At 36.4% G+C, this 25,395-nt stretch overlaps 1 long non-coding RNA gene across 1 annotated transcript; it reads left to right on the top strand.

Annotated features, from left to right (window-relative positions):
• Window positions 1–18,198: 18,198 nt before the first annotated feature.
• LOC125681528 (uncharacterized) lies at window positions 18,199–23,357 on the top strand. The gene is made up of 3 exons (XR_007372263.2): window positions 18,199–18,305; window positions 18,400–18,614; window positions 20,645–23,357. It is a non-coding gene; the product is annotated as an uncharacterized LOC125681528 (long non-coding RNA).
• The last annotated feature ends 2,038 nt before the right edge of the window (window positions 23,358–25,395 follow it).

Genomic DNA, 25,395 nt, shown 5'->3' on the forward strand with positions numbered 1-25,395 from the left:
AGCTTTCGTAGTACTGAAGAGAAGTAAACGGTTACCATTCCAGATCCGCTTGCTTTCGCTTAACCTTTGCTTTGCAGATTTTCTATCAAGCGTTGCCTTGCTATTTCCAAATACTGTTTATGGATCTAAAGGAACTAAAAGTTTTCTGGTGCATTTCTTTACCCAGGTGTCTTTTTTCACCATAACTGCTTTTAATCTCGACAGATTTTTGGCCTTCCGACTCCCTATGGACTACTACCAAATCCTGACCAGAAGACTCGTCTGCATTATTTGTCTAGTGTTGTGGGTACTTTCCATAACTCTAAGCTACATACGGGACTGCTACTTATCGCCGGACAAAGCATGTAACCGTTACGCCAAGATGGAGATAACGAACGCAGTCAGCCATGTCTTCTGTTTTATATACGTACTGAATATTCTAATAATCGGCCATAGTTTGTACTTTATCCGTTACAAGTTGCAAACCATAGGTTCCTACAAGACCAGAAGTGCTACAAACACGTTCAAAAAAGTATCCGTGATATCGGTGATGTTTTTGGCGGGATATTTACCTGGAATTATATGGGGACTAAGCCGTGCCTATTTCGCCGATACGCCAACAGATTTAGCGTTTAGGTTCGCCGCGGGGTTAGGCCACTATGTTAACTACGTGATGGACCCTATCTGGTATGTATTAAGATTTGAAGAGTGCAAGTATCAACTGAAACTGCTTTTGTTCTCGTGTGGGAAAGATAAAAGAGAAAGCATCATACGCAGTAGGAATGAACATTTTGCAACGTATTTTATCAACCCTAAAGAGAAACTTTGTGACCTCGAAAAGGTGAATAATACGACTATTGTTAGTATTTCTTAATAGGTGTACATAAAGTCTCCAAATAAAATCGTGGAACACTAATTTACATATCGCCAATTATATATATATGTAGCTGCAGTGTTGAATTGAAGTGGGTAACCCCCTCTCAATAAAATTTTCAAATCTTTCAATTTCGGCTGAAATAAAAGTACGAAGACTCCAATTTATTGGACGACAGTCCCGGATGTCCTGTCAGACTTTCCCAAATCAAATATCTTAATTAGACTATTTTCATGCTTAATGGAATTAAAAAACAACAACAATGGAGGATTCATACCTAACGTTCTCAAACTCCTGAATACCCACTATCTCCTGGACTATCTACATCAATGGATAGAGAACGGTTCTTTTCCTTTCAAATTATCTTGAAAAAACACGTTGAGATCTGCGACTAACATAATCAATAGAGATATATGATGCCACGGAATATCTGATGACTTTCTCACGATTTGTTGCAGTCTTCAATAGGCACAACCCCTCATCATTTTTGGCATACGCCTAAGAATTGTTTCGAAATCCGATGTGCAAATTCATCTGCAAACTTATTCACCAATCGTCCTCAAGCTCTGGATATTTGTCAACTTTGTGGTGTGTCTTTCTTTACCATATTTATGCATGTTGTTTGTTTTTGCTCAGTAATCCTCGATATTTAAGACAACTGGTGGAACGACATCGCAAACAACTATCGCTGTGATCTCCCTGCGGAACTACGTGGTCTTACATATGATGAACTTTGCCTCATCCTCCTGGACCGATTGCCGAACACATATGAACCTTTTTTCAAATCAAAAACTACAAATTCTTATTAGACACTGCAGCCAAATATCACTGCTACATTCGACATCTGCCAGTCAGGGTCAATCATTCACCAACCGCCCTCACTTATCTGTGTGAAACTGTATGTTGTGTGACTTTGTGGAGATTTCTTTGATTCCTCTTTTCATTATTTTGTAATTTATATGTATTGCATGTAATTTTAAAATTATGTTTATATGTGTATCAACCCCATAATGAGGAAAGAATGAATAAATGATCAACCTTAAAGTGAAACAGTGTGACATGGAAAAGGTGAATAAAACAACTATTGTTAGTATTTCTTAATGGGTGTACATAATCTCTCAAATAAAAATCGTAAAATAGCGTGGAACACTAATTTACATACCGGTATTGCCAATTATATATGAAGCTGCATCGTCGCAAGCCACGCCTATGGTCTCCGTGCGGTAGGGTAGGTTCTACGGGACTCAGTAACCGTGGCTAGTGACGATGTAGTCCGAAATATCTGACGTTTTCCTGGCCTTTTTATGATTTTGATATTTACCTGGCAATTTGGTCTAGAAAATTATCTGTTGAATTTGCCTAGATATATATAGGATCACATTTACTAAATTGAAAAACTTATAATAATTGTCTTCTTGTAGAAACTGGTAGATGGTACAAAATTGAAAAAAAAAGTTTAAGGGCATGTACAATATTTGATTGCAATAGTATATGTGTCATTACATGTCATGCAATTGTAAATACGTCATATCCTAGGGCCAGATCACCGTCATATGACATGAATTTATCATACCCTCTCTCTCCGCAAAATTAATGGGGCGATGGCTGTCGCCCTGTTGCTCCTGCTCAAACTCCATTGCCCTCACTTCTTTCTTGTATCAACGTGACAGCTGTGGGCATCACATTATATCAGCGTGACAGTTGTGGGCATCACATTATATCAGGGTGACAGCTGTGGGCATCACATTATATCAGGGTGACAGCTGTGGGCATCACATTATATCAGGGTGACAGTTGTGGGCATCACATTATATCAGGGTGACAGCTGTGGGCATCACATTATATCAGCGTGACAGTTGTGGGCATCACATTATATCAGGGTGACAGCTGTGGGCATCACATTATATCAGGGTGACAGCTGTGGGTATCACATTATATCAGGGTGACAGTTGTGGGCATCACATTATATCAGGGTGACAGCTGTGGGCATCACATTATATCAGGGTGACAGTTGTGGGCATCACATTATATCAGGGTGACAGCTGTGGGCATCACATTATATCAGGGTGACAGCTATGGGCATCACATTATATCAGGGTGACAGCTGTGGGCATCACATTATATCAGGGTGACAGCTGTGGGCATCACATTATATCAGGGTGACAGCTGTGGACATCACATTATATCAGGGTGACAGCTGTGGGCATCACATTATATCGCTTTTGAGAAACCTTATTACATGTTTCAAAAGTTTTAACATCGGATGAAGGACTGCCGTTTTGGCGATGCACGAGAAGGAATGGTGCGAGTAGAAAAAGAAAAGGGGTGTTTACACTGCAGTCTGATAATATACATGTAGGGATATGATTTTATGAGCCAAATATAAACAGTAATTCTGTATTACGTAACATTTAAGTGGCTCGGTACTAATAAATTCAGTTTGGAAAATTCACGTGTTTATTTCGACAGGGGAAACTCTTTTTCACAATTCTACCACAGTTATTGCGATGATCAAAGGAATGCCGCGGTCATTATTTTGCAATATACCTTCATACGTAATATTGAACTTAAAAAATTGATACACATCTCGCCTGCAGTTCATGATGTTTTGCTAATACAACAATAAAACGTTAACTGATAATTAATTTTTTTTAATTTTTGAATTATTGGCCAAAATACTGAAGTTTTATACAAAATTTCGAGTAAATTAATCTTTTTTTTTTTTTTTTAAAGAATCGATGTTCTGTTTGGAAAAATATATCAACCAAATAAATTACAACATTTGAACTAGTTCCAAGTTTCAACTACTTGTATCAAAAATTATAGAACTGAAATACACGTATAGGAGTATGAAAATAGAAGTTATATTGGATGAAACAGAAACTGTAATATCATGCAGATTTAGAACTTTTTGATTAATCAATCCTTCCGCCACAAAATATAGTCCTAGCCAAACCCTTTCAAAATTTGAATTGACACAAAATTTTTCAACTGGATAGGGTTCAGTAATAGATGTGTAATATGTTTGCACCAATGAGATCAATATTGAACCATTAAAAATACTTACTTTGTAGTTGTAACATCCTGCGCAGATGTGCTCGCTCAAAGGCTTCAGAATAATACAGTCAATTTCATTGGTTGAGGGCTGGTCACGTGAAGGGAGAGAGACAATTCGTGATGTCTCCCTCACGTGCAGGTTGACAACTGTGTTGTCTCCCTTTAGAAGATAACTTCTAATGGCACAAGCAAGAAAGCTCTATTACATGTAAAAATAACTGAAAATATGCGAGATCGTTAATCATTAACTTCAGCATCAACATTTAAATATATAACAGTCACAAATAACAATTGGGAAGAAAATTATTCCCATTCTAATGCAATTTTGCATTTCACTTGATGTTTACGTTTTTGTTTTAAAATACGTTACGAAATGTTTACGTTTGACGTTATGTTTTTGTGTCATTCTACTGTGATGTCACAATTGAAAGCTTTCTATTGTTTAACTTCCTCAAACCTCAATGTTTTGCTTTCATTAACATATACATCTAATGAATATATGACATTGAGTGTAAAACCAAATAGTGCATGTAGTTGATGGTAGCATTGATTTCATCCCTCGACACTATTGAAAAATTATCACAATTTCTGCAGAGAATGTTGTTACGAATTTGTTGACGTGTTGAATAAAAAAAGAAATACTGTACAAGTCAATAAATGTGTGATAGTTTTTCTTAAACATTCAGATTCTTCAGGATAACAAGATATGGTTATAATCTACCGATTATAAAATCTCTCAAACGAAGTACTGGCTGTATAAAAGTGACAAAATCCATGTCAATTTTAACTTCATTTAAAAAATCTAGTTCATGAAGGCTTTAATTTTTAAATATTTCAAAAAAATCTCCCTTTTTATCCTTCAGTAAAACTTGTGTCACTTGACCTTGATCCTATTTTGTAGATCTCAACATCCTCTTAATCAAGGTCAATGGGAATACTAGTTTGTAGGTCACTGCACCCTTTTATCATTTCTGAAGATTCCATGTCTCTATCAGTCCCGGTTCTAAAGTTATACCAAACTTATGTTTAGGGTCAGTGGTCAAGGTCACTGGAGTCACTTGACCTTGATGCCAATTTGTAAATCCCATTATCCTTTTATTATTTCTGAAGATTCCATCTCTTTATCAGATCTAGTTCATAAGTAATATCAAGTTTATGATCTAAGGTCAGGGGTCAAGGTCACTGGAGTCACTTGACCTTGATACTGATTTGTAGATCTCAACATTTTCCCATAATTTCTGAAGATCCCATATCTCTATCAGACCTGATTCTTAAGTAATACCAATTTTATGTTCTGAGGTCAGAGGACAAGGTCGCTGGAGTCACTTGAACTTGATACTGATTTGTATATCTCATCATTCTTTCATCATTTCTGAGGTTCCCATTTTTCTATCAGACCTAATTCTTCAGTATTACCAATTTTATGTTCTAAGGTCAGAGATCAAAGTCACTGGAGTAACTTGACCTTGATATCAGCTTGTAGGTCTTATCATCTTCTTGTCATTTCTGAAGGTCCATGTCTCTATCAATTCCAGTTCTAAAATTATACGAGTTTGTATGTTCAAGGTCAGAGATCAAGGTCACTGGATTCACGTGACCTTGATACTGTTTGTGGATCTCGTCATTCTTTCATAATTTCTGAAGACCCCATGTGTCTATCAGACCTGGTTCTTAAGTAATACCAGTTTTATGCTACTATAGATACTAATTTGTAGGTCCTGTCATCCTTTTGTCCATGTTGCTATTAGTCCCGGTTTTAAAGTTATACCAGTTTTTATGTTCATGGTCAGAGATCAAGATCACTGGGATTAATTGACCTTGATACTAATTTGTAGGCCCTGTCATTCTCTAATCATTTCTGAAGACCCCAGGACTCTATTTAATATCATATTTGTCAAGTAATAAATATCTGTTGAATTTTGCAATTAATTTTTGTCCCATAGAGTTCTATGTTAAACCCCATCCCCATTTGACACCCCCCCCCCCAAATGTACCCTAACCCCCTTCATTCTGAAACCAAAAACATTTCTGCACATCTAGATACATTGGCTTATTATATCCTTGAATATCTATTACTTTCATCAACTGGTTACGGAGAATGGTGTCGGACAGTTTTAGGCGCGAAAAAGAAGCGGAAGAATAAGAACGAGCAAACTATTATGGACTGTTTAGCAGGGAGACATCACAAATTATCCTTAAATAAAGTTGATGTTCTACTTGGAAGGAATTGTAAAACACTTTAGCGTATCGAAGTCAATATGTCGGACAGAAAGCACCTGCATATAGGTAAGAAGATGTAAACAGAGTTATCCCTCTTTTGACGGAAAAGGGGGGGGGGGGGGTGTTGAATATTATAAATTTTGTGGAGAAAGTATTTATGTAGTTAAAGAGCAGTTTTATGGTAGATGGAAGATATTTTTATCTAATATTGAGTTTATATATTACTTGTCATATTTTTCCAGTACATGTATTTTTTTTTAAAAAGAGAACTTAATAAAAAAAAATTAATGCTTTATACAAGTGCAAATGTTGTTACATGTAATAGTGGGTGCAACATGTTAAGGAACGTTATGCAATTCCATTACATAGTATTCTTGGTGTTGAAATTATTGTATTTGCAGTGAATTATAAGGTATTTTTAAAAACACATCTTATGGAAATTAGAGGTAAATGCATTTGATGTTTTTCATTTAAAAAAAGAAGAGAAACTTCCAGAATGAATAAGAACCGTCGACGGACTTGATCATGGTTACCGGTATATAACCAAAATTTAAAAACAAACGTCTTGAAGGCATAAAGAAGGAATTGGAAGATATTAGAAAACCAAAATTGGCTGGTATTGATAAGGTCCAGGGCAAGAAAAGTTGAAAAAGAAAATCCTATACAATACGTATTTTAGCGTATCTAAAATTTGGCGCAATCGGAGCCGAAACACTATTTGGCGTAATCATGATTTAGTGTTTCTTCTATGTATGAGAATGACTGAATAGAAAATTTCATATTTTAGCGTTCGTTACTATAAATCAGCGCTCTTGTCTTACCGCCAAAGCCGCTAAAATTCGAATTACACTAAAATAATTACAGATACAGTACTTTCGTAGCCTAGAGTCAAGAAATGAATAAAAATTATTCTATGTATAGCATCAGAAAATGGTGATAAGTGTTTATGACCACATTGAAAACAACCAAACAATACTATGAAAAATTGTATCGAAATGTAGCTGACTCTATTGGAGATTTTGATTTTCAATCAAAAGGAAATGAAATTTTCAAATATTTTGAAACTTTCCAATGATGAATCAAGGTCATTACATCATATGATTTTAAAGGAAGCAGCAGAAACATTATATAGGATGAAATCAAATAGGTTACTCGGTTCAGATAAATTCATATTAGCTTCAGAACTGTAGCTCTCTGAAAAAATATTGGTACATATCAGAAATATGTCCCAATATTTTTTTTTCAGAGTGCTACAATTCTGCAGCTAGATTCACATAAGAATTTTTCATGTATTTCGAAAACTTTGTTGTTTGATAACTAATCATGTATATGAACATAACTTTCTTAAGTATAACACACAGATCTGAAATTATTTAAATGTTTTACACATATACACCAAGTTTGACTCTGCCCTGGGCACCGTTTCACAAAAACATCGTAAATTAAGTACGAAGTCAATGAGCAGTGATGGTTCTTTAGCATGCTACACCTACGTTTACTGTGACAGGGAACATCCGTTTTAAGGCCATCTCTCAATTAGAGGATGATGAAATTTGCAATTTTAGTAGATACCTTCCTGCTCTACGTCACTATGCATTTAGTTTTTCTTACAGATGTCCGGTTGTATAGAGAAGAACGTTTTTTAAAATTGTTCAATATTTGGCGGTTTTTGCCCTGCCTCTAAGACCCCAGGGGAGCAGGAGTCCTGAGATTTGCAATTTATGTCCGCCTTATCCCAAAGATATGTCATACCAAATTTGAAAAGAATTGGAATGGTGGTTATCAAGAAGAAGTTAAATTTTTTCAATTTTTAACATTCATTCACTGATCATTTTGGCTCCACCCTGATACCAAAACCCCTACCACTGGGATAATGAAATTTACAATTTTAGTATAGAACGACCTGTTCATTCTAAATAAATAGTTTTAAACAGATGTTTTTCAAATGTTCTACACCTAAACACTATATTCGAAGTTTGGCCCCGCCCTGGAGTCACAACCTCTACCCCGGGGATCATGAAATTTACACTTGGTAGAGGCCTTTCTGCCCTGCATCACTATCTATTTACATATGTAGTTTGTATTACAGACGTGCGATTGTAGAGAAAAAGACATTTGAATTGGACGAAGTTTGACAGGTTTTTTTGCCCACGGGTGTGCAGGAGTCCTAAAATTTACAATATATCCCCCCTCCTTGTCCCAACGATGCTTCATACAACATTTAATAAAATTTGGAATGTTAGTTATCAAGAAGTTAGAAATGTTCAATAGTTAACACATTTAGTCACTGACAATTTTGGCCACACCCTGATACTAAACCCCCAACTCCCGGGATCATGAAATTTACAACTTTAGTAAAGGACTATCTGCTCTTTCTAAATATTTACTAAGTTTTAATTTAATATCACTAAAACTAAAGAAGATGTTATCTAAATGTTTTACACATAAAAACTAAGTTTGGCCTTGCTCTGGGGACAGAACATCTTTCCCGGGGATCATGAAACTTGCAAATTTGGTAGAAACCTTCCTACTCTACACGATTGTGCACTTAGTATTTTTTTTTTTTTTTTTTTTTACAGATGTGAGGTTGTAGAGAAGATTTTTGAAAACTGGTTAAATTTTGCCCCGCCCCTAGGGTGCAGGAATACTAAAATGTACAAGTTATATCCCCCTTGTTCCAACGATGCTTCATACCAAACTTGAAAAGAATGGGGATAGTGCTTACACACTCCACTGGTTTCACAAACTGTACGTGTGTTGTCTTTCCCTAAGGACGTTTTTGATGGTTTTTCTATCCCTTTTCATCACATCTGCTAGTTCTCTAATACTTAGCTGTGTCTCTCCAAGTGTACCTTCCTTGCGGTATATAGGGCCACATCACATGAAGAGAGGATGTGCTCTAGTGTTGCCCTCTTTCCACACACACGGGTGTCTCTGACAGGCTCTTTCTGTACAAGTTTGATGGTGTTGGGAGTACATCTTACAAAATGACCTCGGGCTTTCGATCGGTGACAGAACTTCATCTCTATCATGAATTCTGTCGAAGATTATGCCAGACGATGGCCTAAATATGAAAAAGAAGAAATTGATACATTGTCAGAATAGATTAAAAGTGTAAGAGGAATATTAAAATCCCGCATTAGACACATCAAAACAAAAGTACGTACTACCTATCCTTTGTGTTTAGTAAACCAGAAGTGATAAAAGAATGAGATGGGTTACTAGTATATGAGGTATATGTTTTGGTTCCAGCTGGCAAAGCTTGTAACAGCATTGTCTTTGTTTGAAAGACTCATTATTACAACTGTATTTCAAACGAACTTGGCATTAATTCCACATTTGGTAATCGTACTCATACTCCAACTGCCTTTTCAAAGATGAAATTCTTCAAAATCATGCTTCAGTTTTAGACACATTTGATATCCCAGCCAATGGATCGGATGAATATGAGTTACCGTACCTATACTGGATTCCTAAACTTCATAAAAACCCTTACAAACAAAGATACATTGCTGGATCCAGTAAAGGTTTTACCAAGCTCCTATCTCTGCTCCTCACGAAAATATGAACAGCTGTGAAGGAGAAACTTTAAACGTACCGTGTCACAACATATGCCAGAAGTAGTGTAAATCAAATGTGGATTCTAAAAAATTCTAAAGAACATTTGGTAAATTTTGAAATCGCAAAACTTTCCTCAAATCAACAACAAAACGTATGACTTTTCAACACATTACACGACCATTCCTTGCGATGAATTAAAGCCTAGACTTTTTGACATCGTAGACAATTGTTTAATCAACAAAAATGGACAACGGAAATATTCATATCTAGTGATCATTCATTTAAAAAATTACTTTGTTAAACACCACTCTGATTCCACGCACAAATACTCTGAAGATGAAATTAAAAATATGCTGGAGTTCCTCACTGACAATATCTTCGTAGTTTTTGGTGATCAGGTCTCCTAATATTCTGTTGGAATTCCCATGGACACAAATTGTGCTCCTTTCTTAGCTGTGCTGTTTTTATATTCCTATCAAGCAGAATTTATTCAAAAACTTCTACGTGAGAAGAGAAAAGCTCTTGTTTTAGCCTTGAATTCAACATTTAGATATATTGACGACATTTTATCTATTAACAATGTTGTTGATTCGATGTATCCCTGTGAACTCGAAATAAAAGACGCCACAGAGTCGTCCACTTCTGCTTCACAACTTAAAATATTTTATTAAGAATAGATAATAACGGCAAACTAGTGACTCAACTTTATGACAAACGGGATGAGTTTAGGTTTTCCTTCGTTAGCTTCCCATTTTTATGTAGCAGTATTCCATTATCACCTGCATATGGTGTGTATATATTTCAACTTATTCGATACGCAAGAGCTTGTTCTGCACATTATCAGTTTTAAGCTCACCTGAGCTGAAAGCTCAAGTGAGCTTTTCTGATCACTCGTATTCCGGCGTCCGTCCGTCTGTCCGTCCGTCTGTCCGTCTGTAAACTTTTCACATTTTCAACTTCTTCTCAACAACCACTGGGCCAATTTCAACCAAAGTTGTCACAAAACATCCTTAGGTAAAGGGAATTCTAAATTGTTAAAATAAAGGGCCAGGCCACCTTCCAAGGGGAGATAATCAAGAAAAGGTAAAAATAGGGTAGGGTCATTAAAAAATCTTCTTCTCAGGAACCACTGGGTCAGAAAAGATGAAATTTATAGATAAGCTTTATTAGGTAGTGCAGATTCTAAATTGTTAAAATCATGGCCCCCGGGGGTCGGATGGGGCCACAATAGGGGATCAAATTTTACATACAAATATATAGGGAAAATCTTTAAAAATCTTCTTCTCAAGAACCACTGAGCCAGAAAAGCTGAGATTTATATGAAAGCTTCCTGATATAATGCAGATTCTAAATTGTTAAAATCATGGCCCCCTTGGGTCGGATGGGGCCACAATAGGGGGTCAAAGTTTTACATACAAATATATAGGAAAAATCTTTAAAAATCTTCTTCCCAAGAACCACTAAGCCAGAAAAGCTGAGATTTATATGAAAGCTTCCTGATATAGTACAGATTCTAAATTGTTAAAATCCTGGCCCCCGGGGGTCGGATGGGGCCACAATAGGGGATCAAAATTTTACATACAAATATATAGGAAAAATCTTTAAAAATCTTCTTCCCAAGAACCACTGAGCCAGAAAAGCTGAGATTTATATGAAAGCTTCCTGGTATAGTACAGATTCTAAATTGTTAAAATCCTGGCCCCCGGAGGTCGGGTGGGGCCACAATAGGGGATCAAAGTTTTACATATAAATATATAGGAAAAATCTTTAAAAATCTTCTTCCCAAGAACCACTGAGCCAGAAAAGCTGAGATTTATATGAAAGCTTCCTGATATAGTACAGATTCTAAATTGTTAAAATCATGGCCCCCGGGGATCGGATGGGGCCAAAATAGGGGGTCAAAGTTTTTTGGGTTTTTTTTTTTCGTTTTTTTTTCGGTTTTTTTTTTGTTTTTTTTTTTGGATATAGTGCAGATTCAAGTTTGTTAAAATCATGGACCAAGGGGATTGGATGGGGCCTCAAGGGGGGCATCAAAGTTTTACACACAAATTTATAGGAAAAATCTTTTAAAATCTTCTTCTCAAGAACCACTGAGCCAGAAAAGCTGAGATTTATATGAAAGCTTCCTGATATAGTACAGATTATAAATTGTTAAGATCATGGCCCCCGGAGGTCGGATGGGGCCACAATAGGGGATCAAAGTTTTACATACTATAGGAAAAATCTTTAAAAATCTTCTTCCCAGAACCACTAAGCCAGAAAAGCTGAGATTTATATGAAAGCTTTCTGATATTTTGTTAAAATCATGGCCCCCTGGGGTAGGATGGGGCCACAATAGGGGATCAAAGTTTTACATACAAATATATAGGGAAAATCTTTAAAAATCTTCTTCTCAAGAACCATTGGCCCAAAGAAGTTCACATTTACATGAAAGCTTTCTGACATAGTGTAGATTCAAGTTTGCAAAAACCATGACCTCCAGGGGTAGGTTTGGGGCCGTAATAGGGACTACGGTTTTACATGCAAATAGATATGGAAAATCTTCTGATATGGACCAAGGTGACTCAGGTGAGCGATGTGGCCCATGGGCCTCTTGTTAAATCGAGACAGGCTACTGACAAACAAGATGATAATGCAGGGGTCTCGTTTAAAGTCATCATTTCGCAAATTCTATGGTCGTTATAACGATCTAGTTTGTCAATACAACCTATCAATGGGTCAAGTGCTGTCTGACGTGTTTCATACCTATTGTTAAGCCATTATTGACTCACTGATTTTGACTACGGATAACTCCGTTTACCTTATCAAGATATAGGGTCCTCAGCGGGTGTGACCAGTCGACAGGGAATGCTCATTTCTCCTTAGCTCCTCATCCCACCTCTGGTGTGTCCACTGTCCAGGAGTCCGTGTTTACCCAACTCATTATTTTGTATTGCTTATAGAAGTTATGAGATTGATCACTGTTCGTTATTTTCGCCTGTCACACAGATTGCAACAGGGATTGAATTAAATTTGAAATGTGGATACCTTCACAACTCTGGCCAAGTGAGTTTAACAGCTCTGGCCCGTCTTGTTTTTTCTTTGGGTCTGTTTTCCTTCTACACTAATCTTGTGCATCAGAATCTTTCAAGTGACAGTTTTAGCTCATCTGCACCGATGGCTCAAGTGAGCTTTTTTGATCATGCAAAATTTGTCTGTTGTCTGTCGGCGTCTTCGTCGGCATAAGCTGTTCACATTTTCATCTTCTTCTCCAGAATCACTGGGCCTGTTTCAACCAAACGTGGCAAAAAGCACCCTTGGGTAAAGGGGATTCAAGTTTGTTCAAATGAATTGGCCATGCTGCCTTCAAAACGGAGATAATCATATTTTCGTGAGGAGCAGAAATAGGGTGAAGTCATTTAAAAATCTTCTCCAGAACCACTGAGTCAATTTCAATTAAACTTAAAACAAATCATCCTTGGGTTTGTTGAAATGAAGGCCATGCCCCCTTCACAGGGGAGATACTCACAAAAATGCAAAATTAGGGTGGGGTCATTTAAAAATCTCCTCAACAACCACTGGGCCAGAAAAGCTGAAATCTACATCTTAGGATGCTTTGTGCCTAGTTTGGTTCCCTATACACTCGCATGTAAAACTTTGATTCCCTATTGTGGCCCCTTCCTAACCCCGGGGGTCGTGATTTTTACAAACTTGAATCTCCACTTGCTTTTATGTAAATTTCAACTTTTCTGGCCCAGTGGAGACGTCTCCATATGAGTGAAATATTCTCGAGAGGGATGTAAAACAATATTCGATTGTCAATACAAGTCGTGCCTTCCCAACTTTGAATTCTTCAGCGATTGATGTTATGTGCAGTTTCAACTTGGCTGGTCTGCTGTAGAATTGAGGTGAAAAGTGGGAGTACACCAAGCCACTTTCTTACATGCTCGTTGATGGTTCTTCACTGCCTCGACTGGAGAAATTGTGAAAATATGGCGTCATCTTCTAAAGAACCACTGGACCAGAAAAGACAAACTTATGTGAAAGCTTTCTGAATTAGTGTAGATTTAAAATTGTTCAAACCATGATCTCTAGGGATAGGATGGGGGCCACAATAGGGGGTCAAAGTTTTACATGGGGATATATAAAAATATCTTTAAAATCAATTTTGTCAAGAACAGGGTCGTGATTAGTCATATAATTATGCAAGCATCCTCAGTTAGTGTAAGTTCAAGTTTGTTCAGATCATTGTCGGGGGGGGGGGTATCTTTTTATGGGATTTTTTTTATTTGGGAGATTATCAAATCTTTTTCTAAACAGCAACCATGCCATGTTTAATCATATTCCTAGGAATATGCAAAAAGAGAGTATTGATTAAAGCTTGTTCAAATCATGACCCCAAGGGATAGCACCTTTTAGTACTATAAAGAAAATTTTAATTAAAAATTGGTAGCATTAATTTTGATATTTTTTAATATGATTGCATTGATTCAAAAGTATGCATAAATGCTGGATGAATTCGCGCAATAATTGAATTCTAAAGCTCATCAACTAATGCAAATTAAAATTCAATTAAGTTTTTAAAAAAAAATCATTTAATCTATAGAATGCACATGGATTCATTACGTGCAAGTAATAATTCAATTATTGTAAGATTGGATTAATTATTGTGTGCAATATTTGAATAAGAACTATATTACACGAAATATATGATTATAATACCGTCAATTACAGTGTATTTTACATTTCGTTAATTCGATACAAAACTATTAATTTAGGAATATCATAAATAAATGTAAACTATACGTTTCAACGAATTGTTTTGACTGACCATCGTCCAATCAGAACACAGTAGGTGGAGGCAAGACACCAGCGCTGTCGTGTGAAGAAAGCTGTTGTACTTAGTCGGGTTACATTTCTTATGAATTCAAGAAAAACAAATCAAAACAGTTGAATACACCTTTAATTATTTTTATAATCATCCACTTACCAAATATGGAAAAAACCATGCATGATAAATGAAAATGGCAGCTATAGTTTTAGTGTTTAGATCTTTGCGATTCTTTTTATTTACATGTACTGGTAATGACATATATCAATAAATATCCTAGCAAGTTATCAAATGTGATATACACTTTAGTTTTGAAGGGTGGTTGCAGCAGTTTTTCAAAAGATTAAATAAAGGGGTATACGTCACACGAGGAACGACGACGAACGTATGCCCATAGCAATATAGGTCACCTGAGTAAATCAGTCACACCTGATAATAAATAACCCCAAGTGACCTAAAATGTAATTCTTTATTTGTTTGATTGATGCTGATATTGTTAACCTAATGACAATAAACACACAAAATATCACTATTTCAACTCTTGGGAAGCAAGTCCGACACCTCCCCTTCCGTGACCGATATGCCTCTCCAAGATGAAATATCTTCCGGTGCCCCTATACACATATATTGATGTGTCCTAGAATTTATTATCTAGTGTTATTATCTTCTTTTTTTTAAATTAGTAGCTGCAACTATAGCATAAAAATGTTTGGTCCTTGACTAGATACAAAAAATTAAGGGGTTGTACGGGGCGATATACAATAACAAATATTCTTTCGTAAATTCATCATTAAAGAAAATACAGATGTATTGCTAAGATATTTAACTCCAAAAGCGTATCTTGTAATTGCTAAATTCAAAGATGGCTCGGTTACGGAGCGTCAAATTAACATACATGTGTATACGCCAATTATTGAAGATATCATTAATCATTTGAAGATATAATTATTTCATTAATTGCGCGCAATGATTCAATTGATGTGCGCATCAAAGCAATTATTGCCCTCATCAACTGAATTGATGCGAGCATCAATTGAATTATTGCGCGCAATGATTGATTTGATACGCGCATCTATTGAATTATTGCTCCTATCAACTGAATTGGTGCGCGCATCCATTCATTTACTGCTCTCGTCCATTGAATTGATGTGCACATCAAAGTGGTAGAATTCAACTTAAAGAGATCATTAATTCAATTGTGTGTATGTTGAATTGAATAATTGTTATCTTTAAAAGAATTATTACGCGCATCAATTAAATTACTGAAATCACCAATTTGATGGGAGCAATAATTCAATTATTGCGTATTTATTGTATTGCTCTCTTCCAATTGAATTATATAGCGCACATCAAATCAATTGTTGATATCATCAATTCATTTGAAGAGAGTATCAATTCCATTTTAGCGAGCATCAATTCAGCATACTGCGCGCATCTTTAATTGAATTGTTGCGCGCATCAAATTTATTGATATCTTTGAATTATTATAGATATCTAATTCAACCATTACGCGGGTGATGAGTATCGACATTTCTTTATTAGTTTTCTCTGTCAAGCAGAAGTCTCTTCTATTCTGGCCTGTACTTTGCTTAAATCGTCGTTGTTTTCTTAATTTCCGCCGTTTTCCTCCACGTCGTTTTCGGTCTCTTTCTTTCAGACACGATGATAAAACCCCACGTCCTTACTCTTGTGATATCGATGTTGCTGGTTTCATGGTCCACCTTTTGCTCCGTCTCGTAATGCGTCTTTTATGATCTATTAGTATTTTACTCAAACATGTGTGCTGAAATGTGAGAAAGAAACAATGAATATTAGCTCAAATCAAAAACGTTTAGATAACGAGAGCTGTTACACGTTATATATCATATAAGATGTACATGTGCAGTGGCGGAGTCCTGTAGTGTGGGTTTTTTTTATACCGAGAAAGGTTAATTTGCGGTGTTTTGGGGACAATGACCATTTTAGTCGGGGAAATTACTATATGATGGGATTTAACCTCGTACTGACCAGTTTATGGATCCGCGACCGGTCCTGTATATATCTATTACTTATTTACATGTTGGAAGCGAATGCAACAAGCTGATCCTATTTCATAAAATTGTCAATAGGATGACTCATCGAATATCACAACTTTGTTTACCAGTGCAACATTCTTACGGTTTTAAAAGCTTATGGAGAGAGAGAGAGAGAGAGAGAGAGAGAGAGAGAGAGAGAGAGAGAGAGAGAGAGAAAACGTGTATAGTGAGGACAATTTTTAACCATTTGACAGAAGTTGTGAGGACAGAAAGTACACTATGAGGGCAAAATTCTGCCCTCACAATTACGTCCCCATAAACGTGATCCACATCATGTGAAAGATACAAAATATTAAATAGTGAGGACAAGTGGTGTGGGGACATGTTCTCACTAATATTCTCTCTCAAAACCATTTTTTTTTTTCACGATTCGAAAGAGAGTATTAGATAAACTTTTATAGGTATATACACAGTACATTTTTGCCTTTACGATAATATATACGTGTATTCTCTTCTAAACATTGTGAGGACGTCCTCACTAATCAGGTTTCATTGGAGAGAGAGAGAGAGAGAGAGAGAGAGAGAGAGAGCACGCTTTGCATGGCGCAAAACCAACCAGAGAGATGAGAGAAACTTATCCGTAAGTTATAATTAAAGAATCAATGTTGGTAATCGAAAAGAGTCTGCGAAACGATTTTAGTCAAACATCTATAATTCGTTGCATAATATCAGAATGCACTAGGCACATAGCTCAGTCATATATCAAAGTGGTGGTGGTGGTGGTGGGGGGGGGGGGGGGGGCTGAAAGTTGACTTCACTTGACAAGCAAAAAATAGAATAACACTTATATTAAAGGGTTTTCGCCCGAACTTCAAAATCATAAATCGTGGGGGAAGGGAAGAATTTAGGGCACGTCTTCGTCAGCTAATACATATCCCCTTTCCCCCTAATTCTTCGAATATATGAATTGAGGGGGGGGGGGGGTCATCTTTCGCTACATGATGAGTTCAAATCATAAATTTCAAGCTTATATTCTTCTCATTCACTAAAACTATCAAAACTGGTGGTGGGAAGGGGGGTATTCAACCAATATATCTTTATTTGCATCTGAAAATAAAAGATGATGATAATTGTCAAGAAAGTGAAGGGCGCCCTATATCCACCCACCCCCACCCCCGATTCTACATCCTGTTGGCCTGTAGTGTACACACACACACACACACACACACACACACACACACACACACACATATATATATATATATATATATTTAACACATTTGCATTATATGATAAAATACAGTGATATATAGTTGAATATACATGTATATATATTATGAAATAAATTAAACAAGCAAAATTCTTAGCTAACGCCTGCACGTGAATTACTTTAATTAATTGATCTAATTATATCTCGCCTTTATTTTTGACCTACAAAATGTGACCGAGAGCGCTTCAAAAACGAGTGATCAGTGCGTGATACCATTTTTTAAAAAATGTTTAAAATTTTTTTTCTATATAGATCTATATATGAAAGCTATTTATGCACACATTTGCTGTATTTCAAAATCAATAATATGCACGTTGTCTTATATAAAAATATTTGTTTAGATGTGTTTACAAATAGATAAATAATTTTTATATCTGTATAGAGGCATAGTGTATACATTTGTATATAGGCTATATATCCCTGCAAGTACCCCAACGTGCAAGTTGGAATTCCCCTCGCGCTGAAGCGTGGAGTGTAATTAGGTATATAAACAGGCAATATCCACGCGGGGACATAAAGGTACGACCACGGATGCAGTCTTGAGTACATGTGTATAATACTGGATAGATGTATCGACTCAGCTACCAATGTTTACATCAAATTCTATTTTTAGGCTACAACACAGGCGGTTGGCAGGTCAATGGAAATTTACCCACGGCAGGCGAGCGGTATGTAAATGCAGCGATAGGTGAAATGACACTTGAATTCAACTACCATTGGCATCAGCTGATTTAATTTGACCACCACAGCAATTTATTCAATCTTAGTATCAGTCTTTTTACTGAGAATAAAATCCAGCGATCTGAGAAGGCCATGTGACGCGGAAAGGTTTGTATCATGTATGCTATATATTATGTAACATGCACTCTAATTATGATATAGCTTCTATTCTGTAAGTTGAATAATTCGTATTTGCAAACGAACTAAGAATATAAGTGAGATCACATCTTTTTGGAGACTCGGGGGCTATTTCAACTGTAGATCTTGGCCGGATTGTTATGGAACATGAAACATTAGGTGCTCGACGGGGAATCTTTGTTAAATGATGTCATGGTGTGTCATGCATGGAGTAGGTCGATTATAAATTATTCATTTCAGCAAATAAAGGGCACCATCCCTTTCATCATAACTTGCAACTTTCAATTTTAAATTACCAGAAGTACCTTCGTTAGTTTTTGATCCGCTCCTCTCTTACGAGGCAGGAGTGGATCACTGCTCTGTAGCGGGAAATCCAAACGTACGGAGATTTATTCATCGCGCATAGATCATCACTTTAGCGATAGAACATTATGTATAATATTACTAGAAATCCTAGCGTACAGATTCATTCGTAGCATTATATAGACTCTCTCTCTCTCAATTTAATGAAAGTGCAAACCAATTCATTTAATCATTGTTAATAGGTAGAAATAGAAAATTGTGATGTCAAAGAATTTTACCACTTCCTATCACAAATAGGTTTAAATGTGTTAGGAACAATAATGCAAATCTAGGACTAGTTTCCACATACTAACTTACTATTTTTTTTTTAACAAAACCACTGCCAGGGCATTTCCAACTAAATTTGGCACAGAGTATCCTTAGGCGAAGAGAATTTAAGTTTGTTAAAATGAAGGACCCTTTCCTCTTCAAAGGGGAGATAATCAATTTGATGGAGTAGTATGCAGAGCCAATATTAATCATATTAGTATGCAAACATCTTCAGGTAATGCAGATATAAGTTTAGATATACTAATGTCTTGGGGGGTAGGTTTGAACCACAATAGGATTCAAAGTTTCATTTGGGAATATATGTATGGAGAAAATTTTAAAATCTTCTCAAGAACAATGTTCAGTCCATGAATAACAGGAAATTAATTTCAGGTAGTGTAGATTAATTCAAGTGTGTTTGAATCATATAGTCTCCAGGATGTGTGGTGGGACACAAGCCGCACAATAGTAATAAACATTTTACGTGGGAATATATCTTCTCAAGAACCGATGACCACGAACCATTCCATTGTAGTGCAGATCTATATTTGACTATGGTTGAGCTGGGGCCTCCGTGGCATCGCGCTCAAAATCACACGGCCTCTCACCTCTGGTCGGCGCGGGTTCGAATTCCGCTCGCGCTGGTAAGTTTCCCAGTTTACTTTCGGAAGGTCGGTGGTCTCTTCCCAGGTACATTGTATGTGGATTCTCTCTTCCACCAATATAAACTGGGCGCCACCAGATAACTGAAAAATTGTTGAGTGTGGCGGAAAACAGCAAACTCAAATCAAATCAAATGGTTGAGCTTACATTCCAAGTTTTATATTATGAGAATATGTACAGGAAATTAAAAAAACCCATTTGTTTCAAGAGTGACAAAGCCACACTAAATCATATACCCAAGCAGTGTAAATTTAAGTTATTCTTTCTTTTAAATAGACCGTGGGGTTCGGTGGGGGTAAAAGTTTACATGATAATCTTGTAAACAGATTTCTTCTCCGTAACAGCAAGACCATGTTAGTTATATCGATATTGATTCATCCATGTTGTGTGGATTCAAACTTAGTTAACTCACGACCCTGTAGGGCTAGGGTTGGTCATAACATGGGGTCTAACATTTTCGTCTGAAAAGAGCTCAACAAGTCTTTTAAATTTATCCACTGAAGAAAAGCAGAGTCCATGTGACCAAGGTGAGCATTGTGGCCCATGGGCCTCTTGCTATCTGCCATAATTAGATCTTTCATGTTCCCATATTTCGACATACGGGAGTGTGAAGGATCCTATTTTAATCTGCCAGTCTGTTCAATCTTAGCAAAACACCAATCCATCTTAAAATGCTTCATACCGATCTTACAGCAGTGCATATATACGTATTGTTTTCATTGCAGGACCTGGATTGAAAGCCGGCTTTAGATAAATCTGAAGTCAGAATTCACGGTTGCTGCAGAGAAACCCAGTGTCTTCCATCGGATACTGATAGTCTTCAGGTTCTTTACAAATGGAATCTGTGGGTCTAATCTTACTAATTCCATTCTGTGTGTGTTTTTTGTTGTTATTCATCGTGTGCTGTTTTGCTGATGAAATCAAGAAAATGTGTCGTATGCCAAATCAACTTCCGCAACATTATATACCAAGTGATCGCGCCGAAGCCGATCGCGAGCGCCGTAGACGTCAAAGGCGAAACCAGCGCCAGGCAAGAGCAAGTGTTCATGGACAAAGACCCTCGGGATCAGACGTTGAGTCATTGGTGGGTTGGCGTAGTCGGAATTCCTCTGGTAGTTCAGGGTACAGTTCGGATGTTAGTCCATTTTTGGTATTAGCGGTTGTGACATCAGAGGTACAACCAAACGGGGAAGTAATTACGTCACATGTAGACGCTCAAAGTTTGCTGCAGTTGCAAACTGTAGACGGACCAGCACTCAGTGCTTCACAGACACTCACCTGCAGTATTGAGGAATGTGAACATGTTTAGCACTCCTCCTAAAAGTGTTCTTAAAATCTTTGTAATCAATGCAATTTAAGTGTCGTTTTGTTTCATATGCAATGTGATAATTCAGAACGAGATGTTCCAGATTTGTTGTCTCACTGTGTGGATATTTCTTTTGTTTTCATTCCCATTGTTTAGCGGCATACGTCTGCCATCACTTGTCAGATAATTATGTTGACTTGTCAGTTAATAATATCGATTTCTCAGATGATTATGTAGACTTCTCGGGAAAAATATCATTTATATTTTTTCATTATCTTGTAATACTGATATACCAATGCTGACATCGACAAGTCAAGACCACGATCGGACAAGTCGATATAATTATCTGTAATTTGTCAGATCTTTATTTCTATGTTGTTAAGTGGATGTTACATTTTGGGCTTGAAATCATATTATTGTTTCAACACTTTTTAATTATTCGACATTTAGACAAAAATTATCTGTCAAGTCAACATAATTACTTGTAAATGACAATTTGATATGATTATCTGATAAGTCTGCATAATTATCTGACACGTGATGGCAGGACTTTGCCACCTTTCCAATTGAAAAATCAATCAACTTGTTTTGTAGACTGTAAGATAAGAATTATAACGCACAATGTATGTATGTATGCACAGAAAATCCGTTTGTATACTTTTTTGATACAGAATTTTACAGGACAAATTACATTTTGTAGATGGGCTTAATGACTTTTGTGCGCCAGGCGAGTGCTTTATTCCAAGGCCCACTATTCTCAATGTGACGATGTCTTGTCTTTAGAGATTGCCAAAGCATTCAAATGATAGTATCCAGGTTACGTTAGTGTATGTAATAACATGCAGAGGAATCTGTCGTGGAAGAGAGGTGAATTATTGAATGCCATTCTATGAAGGCACTAGACTAGTCCATGTTTACTTAATACACAAAGCACAGTGTACAAGGTGTAATAACTATATCGATCAAATAATGCATTTATTCCATCTTCACATTGGTTTACATTTTTCATCTTAGAAACTAATTTATTTCCATTGATTCTCTCAATTCAACCATATATATTTCATAGAGTGCATGTGTGATCGGCCTGCGGTACTGTCTTATGAGATTAGCAAATCATATTTGGTGTAACTTCGTTGTTTTTAAGAATCTCAATTTCTATGTAGATTTATTTTACGTCTTTTCTACTTTTACTTTTTTTTATTGTAAGGACTTATTTTATTCAGGGATGAACAGATGAAAGTTATCGCGGATGAATCTTTTTGCTCTTTACTATCCTCTAGTTAATTAAAATGATTGTAAAATGAGTACGTTGTTCATCTAATGATGCATTTGAGATTGATTGTACTGATGTAGGAAAACTACACAATTTATCATGTAAAATGTCCACAGTTTTACTTATTTCCAATGGAAATTTCTAATAATACTTTGATCAATATTACAATTTATACATAACATTTCCAAGTATTACACTGCTTTAGACAGGGAATATAGTTCCTGTTTGTAAGTGTTCATGTATATATATATATATATATATATATATATATATATATATATATATACACACACACACATTTGTCACGTGACTATCTGACTATCAAGTTGAACACTAAAATCCATTCATTGTATTGTAAACACGTGTTCTTTACATAGTGTTATTTGTTTGTTTGGGGGTTGGGTATATATTTTTTGTTTTGGTTATCATTCTTGACTTCAGATCACTATCAGAATGACGGTTGGGTTCATCATTAGGGAAAATGAATATGTGATTAAAAAAAAATAAGCTGGCCAACTTTGAAAAATGGACCTATGCAGTATATATTGGAACCAAGTATATATGTACAATTCCCTTTCACTCTTTAAGTTACTGATACTGTATCTGCAAATTTTAATAATTAGACGTTTTTGCTCAATATTGAGGCAGTGTTTGGAATTTGTCTTTGATATTGTGAAGAACTCCAAGGTGAGAACTCTTTCAGACTCGGTGTGTTGTATGTTCACCGTTGTGTGGGGTATGTAATAGGGCTCAGAATTTGTCAATGGTGAAATTATGCGCTTTCAGTCGACAACGAATCGTATATACTTCAAGCTTATATGTCAACTCAATCAAACTGAATAAATGTTATGATGTGAAATTTTGTTGGTGGTGAATTGATCGAAATCCTAGAAAGTGCGATGTATCGCTTTCATCCACAGGAGCTAAGCCCGTTTGGGCCCGAACTCTGTGATACCATATAAATAGAGACATATATTTATGGTATCACAGAGTTCGGGCCCAGACGGGCTTAGCCCCTGTGCTTTCATCTACGGTGTCCTTGTAATGAAAATTACGATCTGCATGGTGTTTGTACTTTTAATCATACACTTGATTTAAAATTTTCATTGGTCATCCTTCTATTTGCAACGTTGAATGAAATAATTCGATGAAAGTCGGGGTTAAAAAAAAAAGGGGGGGGGGGACAAGTTGAAAATCCCTGACAAATAAAACGGGAGACCAATGTGCCACAACGCTCACCTGGGTTACCATTGACCTTCAAGATTTTTTCTCTTTAATCCCTTGATTTTTTTTTTTTTGCCCAAACCTAGCCTCATTGGGTTATATATAACGTAACCGAACTTGAATCCACACAACATTAGGATGGTTAATATCAAAATGACGAACATGGAAATGCTGCTCTGGAAAAACAAGATTTTAGAAATATTTTCTCCCCGTGTTCATGTATTAAGTAAATTTTGATCTCCTAACCCCAAGGTCCATGAAAAAATTCAATTCACACAACTTGGGAACGTTTGAAAATTGATATGATTTAGTGTGGCTCTGCTACATGAAATTCCCCCCCCCCCCCCCTTCACATTTCCTATATATTCTCATATAAAACTTTGAATCCCAATTTAAAGACCCCCCAAAAAACACCGTACGGTTGCTCCACGGATGACTGAATGTGGGCGGAGCTTATCCATGGTCAATGTTATCTACCTGGAATTTACCTGGCCAAGAGATCGGTTGTTGTGTATATTTTTATGATATACACAGGAAATTTCTCAGGTTATTACAAATTATGCTTAGTGTCTTGATTTGTGCAACAAAAAAAATAATTAAAATTTCTACCTACATGCATACCGCATTTCTATTTCCCGTAAACCTTCAAACTTGGTCATATTTATGTATTGCAAATGACAGGTTTAGCCCATTTCTAAACCTTTGCTCTTTAAAACTTCTCATTAAATTGTTATATATCGTATATAAATAATTTCCGAAATATAATATTACCCGGCGTTTCCGGGCACTTCCTGGTGTCCTGGGAGTTCGCGGTGTCATAGGTGTAGTAGGTAAAATATCCATGTTTCGAGAGAATGAATAAATCCAAGTAGATCTGTGTACATGTACAACCAAATGAAGAATGGTCAAGATACCCCTCAATATGGGCCGTCTGTAGGGTTTCTGTAGCTGTAGTGTTTGCGTAATGGTGGTATCCCAAACAGAAGCTGACACGAAGTCTCCCCCCCCCCCTCCCCCCCCCTCTCTCTCTCTCTTTAGGGTTTCTGTGGATGTAGTGTTTGTGTAACGATGGCATCCCAAACAGAAGCTGACACGAAGTCTACACCCCCTCCTCTCTCTCTCTCTCTCTTTAGGGTTTCTGTGGACGTAGTGTTTGTGTAACGATGGTATCCCAAACAGACGCTGACACATAGCTAGTCTACCCCCCTTTCTCTCTCTCTCCCTTACTCTCAATCATTGACTAAATGAGTAATTATTGTCATACGTATGCAACACTATTGCCATGCCATATTATTTCATCTATATTATTGCTACAGTTTTACACATCTCTCTCTCTCTCTCTCTCTCTCTCTCTCTCTCTCTCTCTCTCTCTCTCTCTCTCTCTCTCTCTCTCTTTATAAATATAAAACCGTGATAAATTATAAATATCTCAATAACTCTCTCTCTCTCTCTCTTTATATTTATAAATATAAAACCGTGATAAATTATAAATAGAAATATCTCAATAACTCTCTCTCTCTCTCTCTCTCTCTCTATATATATATATATAAATATAAAGCCGTGATAAATTATGAATAGAAATATCTCAGTAACTCTCTCTCTCTCTAAAAATATAAAGCCGTAATAAATTATAAATAGAAATATCTCAATAACTTATTCATGCTTTTTTACTA

This window comes from Ostrea edulis, chromosome 2 (assembly GCF_947568905.1).
Source record: "Ostrea edulis chromosome 2, xbOstEdul1.1, whole genome shotgun sequence".
In the NCBI taxonomy this organism is placed as follows: domain Eukaryota; kingdom Metazoa; phylum Mollusca; class Bivalvia; order Ostreida; family Ostreidae; genus Ostrea; species Ostrea edulis.